Here is a 6650-nt window from a genome sequence, read left to right as displayed (position 1 = left end):
GCTGGTGAGGCCAGGAGGGGCAGGGGCATCATTTCAGCAAACCCCATAGGTGTGAGTCCATGTGGAGAGCTTTCACCACTGATGACTCTTTTTCTAAACGGGCCAGCCAAGAGGCTGAACAGCCAAATCCCAATTAAATCACAAAAGAAGTGGGAGCAGCCAGAGGATGAGTGGGGAGGGAAGCCTCTGCCACTGATTCTCCAAGGGCCACTTACCCACTTGCCTGAGGCTGAGCAAGTCTTGCTAGATGGGGACTTCTCTCAGTCCACACATTATTGTAAAAAATGCAGAGAACCAATTATAGGCAATCCAGAGATGAATGAGACATAGTGAAAAGTTCACATTTTAGTCGGAGAGAGAGAGAACTGTAAACAGAGCATGGTTGTGCAAGATGGCAAACACTCTAATAGAGATCAATACAGGGGGTTGTGAGCACACAAAGGAAGGAATGTCTAACTCTGCCTTGTGGTGCTGGGGGAGCCTCAGAAAGGACGGGGCATTGGAGCTGGTTCCCGATGGATGGGTAAGAATCTGGAAGGCAGAGAAAAGGGGACTAGCATGCCAGATACAGCACATGACAAGCACAGAGTCCTGAAACATGGTGTGGGTGGAGGAACATGTAAGGCAATGAATGAGCCAGGGAAGTAGAGAGGTAAGAAAAGTCCTGGAGGCAGGATGGGCAGATTGCACACCAACAAGCAAAGAGAAAAATCATTAAACTGCTCCGTCACACCACACACACACACACCTTCCCCATCCCCATTTTGCAGGGCTAGCAAAGGGCAGGCTGGTAGGATGATGAGCTCTAGGCACTGTGTGCTTGATACTATATCCAGGCTAGCTAGAGGAACGGGGTAAATCCTAAATTCTGAGATCAGTAAAGAGGGCAAGGAGCCAAGTACAAGAGTTTAAGTTGAAAGATCTGCAAGGAGACAATGGATGGGCATAAAGAAGTTCAGCTGAGCAAGAGGTGAGAGCATCTGGGACTTTACTTCACCTGGGGCTTTTTATCTGCATGATCGCCTTATGCTGTATCAGTGAGACAGCCTGATGGTCCTCTAATTACCTGTAACTAGATTCATTTGTTATCAAAGCCTGTCTGCCCCATGCCCCTGACTCATCTCTGCATGCAGTCCTTAGTGTCTGGAAAGGCAGCAGGCAGGGAGATACCAGAGGCATGCAGTCTCAATCCTGTAGGTACAAGGTCGTCTGGGTTAATGGTTATGGATTTGTAGGGTCTAGCCCTACTAAAGGGCTTTGTGGAGTGTGGGAACCATATGCAGGGTTTAGAATAGGTGTGGGATCATTCTCCAGCCAATTAGAGGAAACCAACATCATGATGCCACTTTGATTTCTCCTGAAACCATGTGATGGAGGGAATACACAGGTGAGCCCCACCAGTGATGTGGGGAAAAAAAAACATGCACCTGGGTCTTCTGGGAATAGGCACTGGCTTTTCACCTAGTGAGGTCTAAATAGTCCAGATGGTGTCCCTGGGACCCTAAGGGCAATGGGCTGGGGGGCTGACCATGGAAATTCAACCCAATAAATATTGCTTGATATCTACTCGAGGTGGGCACTGCACTAAATACTGAGAAAGAGGAGAACAATACCAACATAAGCCTGCCCCCCCCACCCCAAAGCTTACAGTCTAGTTGGGAAACAGAAAATTAAACTGTAGTTACAATTGACCTGTGCCAGGTCTATGATTGAGGAAACATGGGTAGCCATGGAAACCTGCCCCAGGGATGCAGTATGGGGTTGTGCAGTGTGAAGCCTGGTCCAGGCAAAGGAAAGCATATGCAGGGCTCTAAGATCAAAGACTGGCACAGATGAGCAGTGAGAGAAGGGAATTAGGTATGGGCCAGAATGGAGTCCCAAAGCCAGGATCAGGAGAATGGATATTACATGGAAATCCTGAGAAGCTATTACAGGAGGTAAAGCAAGGGAATATTATCACTACTGGGGGCAAATTACTCTGCCTTACATAAAAGAGCTGGAGGGTAGCATGATGGCAGACAGCACATCAGTTAAGAGACTGCTGTATAATTCAAACAAGAGATGATGGAACCTGGATTTCAACAGAGCAATGAAGATAGAGGGAAGTACAAAGGCTTAGATACTTAGAAAGTAGAATGGGCAAGATTTGGATATTAATCAATGATGGAGGCATGGGGCTGAGAGAGCTCATAGTGGATAATGACCCACAATGATACCAGGTCCTAATCCCTGGAGCCTGTAAACAATACTTTCTATAGCAAAGCCTTTGCAGATGTAATTGAGTTAAGGATCTTAAAATGGGAAGATTATCCTAGATTATCCAGTGAGTCCTAAATGTACTCATGAGTGTCTTTATAAGCAAGATGCAGAGGGAAATTTTTCTCTGTCAAATTCCAGTGTGACCATGGAGTAAAGATCATAGTGATATAGTCACAAACTAAGGAGTGCTGGCCAGCAGCTAGAAGAGACAAGAAATAGTTCTCCCCGAGAGCCTCCAGAGGGAACATGAGCCTGCAGACACCGTGGTTTCAGCTCAGTGATACCAGACTTTGGTATCAGATTTCTGGCCTCCAAATTTTGAGAGAAAAATATTCTATTGTTTAAGGCACCACATTGTGGAAATCTGTTGCATCAGCCATAGGAAACTAGCAGATAGCTGAAGAGTACAATCTAACCACAAGTTTTCTAGCTTGGGCAACTGGGCGGGGGGCGGGGGGAGTGGGTAGGAGGGTGGTGGTGCCCTCTGTGGAAATGGCAAACACAAAAGAGGAGCAGATAGGAAACAGTGGGTTCCAGTGGCCATGTTGAATGTGAGGGTTCTGTGAGCCCTCTGTGAGTTGGAAATACAAGGCAAAGGGGGATAAACTGAGGGTGTCAAGGCAGGAGGGAATGAAGTACAAAGTACAGGAGGTGGGGTGGCCTTGGGTGCCAAGAAAAAGGAAAGAGGGTGTGTTCAGGCATAAATCCTTCTGCAGGTTTGCATAAGCCTGAGGACATCTTGAGGATGTTTGCTTGTGGTAATAACTTTCTCTGGGGGTAGAGCATAAGATCACCTGCTAAGACAGGGTGGAAGTAGGAGTGTTCAGTAAAGGCCACTGTGCAGAATGGGATAGAAAGCTTCTCAAAAGGGTAGCACTAGCTCTGGGCCATGCTGTAGCTCTGTGCAGAGCTGAATGTTGGGAATTCATCCTGGCCCCATTTTGCAGGCTTATGTGATTATCTTTTTTTCAACAATGCTCAGCATAAAGGGCTAAGAATGGAACGGGTGCATGGTTGGGTTTTTGTCAGAAGAATGAGGTGGAAGGGCTTGGGTTGGAGATACTGGCAAGATAGTGGCACCATGGATGGATCGTGGACTGGAAGCTGGATAGGGCAGGTGGGAAAGATGGGGGCTGGGAGGGACAAGGGATGTAGGTCAGGTGTCATGGAATGAGAATGACTGTAACTAGTGACAAATGTGAACCAAGATGCGGTTGTAATTCTAACAGAAGCAAAGTGAAGATACACTCAGAGAGAGTGTCTGGTCAGGGCCATCCAAACAGGTCCAGGCAAAAGCATGGAGTGAAGACTGGATGCCAAAAGACCAGAGGATCTGGGCTATGGTCACTGTGCTCAGAGGGGTGCAGTGTGGTGCTGGAGAAACCCCTCTTGGGTGGGGAGTAGAAAGATCCTGTGATGCTGTGCTGCTCTCCCCTTGTATGTGACCATTGCCTGATGTGGTGCTGGAGGCCAATGAAGTCACCTTGCTGCTATTATTAATAGTAGCTGGTGTGCTGGATCCAAACTATGTACCACAAAGACAATGTCTGTGTGGGCCTCATCTGAGCCCACATTTTGGAGACAGCAGAGGTAGGGAGCAGGGAGAAGAAAATGTATTATTATCAAGGCAGCAATTTCTCTGTTCTTTCTCCAATCCCATTACTCACTCCCTATCTGGCCCTTTATTCCCTTTCAAGGAGATTCCTCGTTCTCTCCTCCTTCCCACACTGGTGGGAAGTGAGAAGGACATAGCCTCATAGCTTCTGGTTACCCACTGTCCTCTAGGTCTCCGTGCCTTCTGCTAGGCAGACCTTCTTCTCACCTCCTCACTGGGTTTTCTGTGCCAATGCTCACTGAGGAGTATCTTGGGTATGTTGCTGAGATCCAAGGTGGTCTGAAGTCCCCTGCCTTCACTTAGGAGGCCTCCAGACATTGGGCTACTTGCTGGCAACATTCTGGACACATGATTTCTCAGTATTTTGTTTCCCCCTAACTGGGGCATGCAGAAACTTCTGGGCCCCAGATGCCACAGGTGGGCATAGAACTGGGCACTATCTCAAGGACAAACATCCCCCACCACTGGTGCTGTACTCTCTCCACCAGTGCCAGCCTGGGAGTGAACCTTTGAGACCCCTGCAGTTTTCTGAGGGGCACTCTGGGAAACAAGGAGTAAGCCCTCCTGTTTTGGGATTCACTCAAATGATCTAAATGTTTCTATAAATTCTTCTTATCCTCCTAGAGGTGTTGGGGGAAGAGCAAGGACTTTTGTCTGATCTTTTGCCTTTTGCATGCTTTCCATTTCTCTGCCTCCCCAGCAATGGAGGGGACTTCTTCTTCCTCTTCTTGCCTGATGCAAGCTGTCTCTCTGGCAAATCTTCCCGCCTTTGTGTCTTTATTCTTTCCTTCCTCAGGCAATGAGGGAAGACATGTCAAAGGAAAAAAAAAACTTGATTACTGAGAAGAGAGATAATTTTGAGGAGTATTTTGAAAGTATTGCTCCACTTACATTAATAACTAATAACAGTATAAAATTACTTATACATATTGTTTCATAAAGCTGCATGGAAAGCCTGTGAGGTAGTACTGTTATCACCATCCCACAAATGGGAAAGCTGAGGCTTTTCAAGCCTAATAATATTGCCAATATCACACAGCTAGTAAGTAATGGAGGGAGGCCTCTTCTGATCCAGAGTCTGCTTTTGTCACCACTATGCAACCCTGTCTCAACTAGCCTACCCAGATTCTGTCTCCAAATCTCAGAAGATGTGGACCTAGTTTTCATTCTCTGTTTCTGGTGCCCCAAAGGTACATCTTCAGCATTTCCCTCAACAGCAATCGGAGAATGGAAATGACTGTTTTACTGCCTCTCCAGGATCTGAACCACTGGGAAAGAGGACTGGCTTGCAATTCATCCAGGTTAGTGATACCAATTGTCAAAATATTGAAAATTGAATTGTTAAAATATTTCTATTCCAGATGGTAAACTGAGAGTGCCCCCAAGCACTCCCTTCATTCTGTTTGGTTGGTATCCAAGCCATACTCATTAATAAATATATTGAATATCACCTCTACAGGGGGAAAAGAAAAGCTTCACTCTATCAGGATTGGACATGCATGTATAAACGCTACCTTGAGCTACTGATGGTTCCATAAAATAATAGTCATTTTCTATAACATCAGTGAGAAAGCTTGTGTGAAAGCACAGAGTATACTGCCTACCACGTAGCAGGTGTTCACTAAACATTAACTCCGCTATAATCTAACTTATGTTGCTAAACGGCTCCCTTGAGGGAGAGTTTGGAACCCAGCAATTCCCAGAGTTGATAGAACTGACACATTCTTTTAAGAGGCAACAGTAGAGTCATTTACACTGAAGTCCCTGAAGTGGAGATATGAATCAGATGTGGCTAGAATTGGAGCAATTGCCTGGCCATCAGAACCGCTGGACCTGAATGGGCACTAGGTGATAGACAAAAGGAAAGTAAAGGAGGAAAGAGATTTGTGCCAACAGCAGAAGCCCGTGTATTCCCATCAAGTCCTCCCCATGGACAGATGTTGGGTACTAACATTTACTGAGAGCTTTGTCTTCTTTGAACCTTCGTGCCCATTATAGAAAGAATGACATTATTCTCATGTTTTTTGATGTTTGGTAACTGAAGTTTAGAAAGCATTGGTAACTTGTCCAAACTCACATAGGTATCAAGACATAGAGTCAGAAATCCCATCAATACTATCTGTTTCTAATGCACTTAGTCTGTCCCTTCCACTGCACACCCAGATATCCCCCTGATACACTGCTGTGGTTTAACGGACCCTTTACAAGGAGATCACAAAAGTAATAATCCAAATTTTCACATGTTCCAAATCGGACATGTTTTTAATAGAACTCACCCACAACCCAAGAGGGCAGCAAGGTCTGTGATAATGGGAACAAAGAGTAATGAGATTCAAAGAATAAAACATGCACACCCACAGCTGCCAAGGGAAACAAGGAAAGAAGGTATGCACTGACAAGACTTGTGATAACCAGTGGCCTCTCACTGCCTTGAGTGTTTCCAGTGTGAGTGGAGAATTAGGAGGTGCCGGGGATATGCTTTCCTCATCAATGGCATCCCTAGATGAGCAGTCTTGGCCTCAACATGGAAGGGAGCCATAAGTGATGAGGCAGGTGAATGTCCATGGTGAGGCTGGTGGCCAGATTGATGAAGTAGCTGCCCATGTCCCTGGACCGTGTATGTTTTCAACCAGCATCAACACAGAGGGTTTGGGCTCCAGTGAACACACATGCAGAATTGTAGCCTAGAGTCTGTCTATATACACTCACATAGCATCTCTAATGTCCCGCCTTTGCTAGTGTGTGTGTGTGTGTGTGTGTGTGTGTGTGTGTGTGT

Source organism: Suricata suricatta, chromosome 9, assembly GCF_006229205.1.
Source record: "Suricata suricatta isolate VVHF042 chromosome 9, meerkat_22Aug2017_6uvM2_HiC, whole genome shotgun sequence".
NCBI classification, from domain to species: Eukaryota; Metazoa; Chordata; class Mammalia; order Carnivora; family Herpestidae; genus Suricata; species Suricata suricatta.
Note: the sequence above shows the minus strand (reverse complement) of the source record.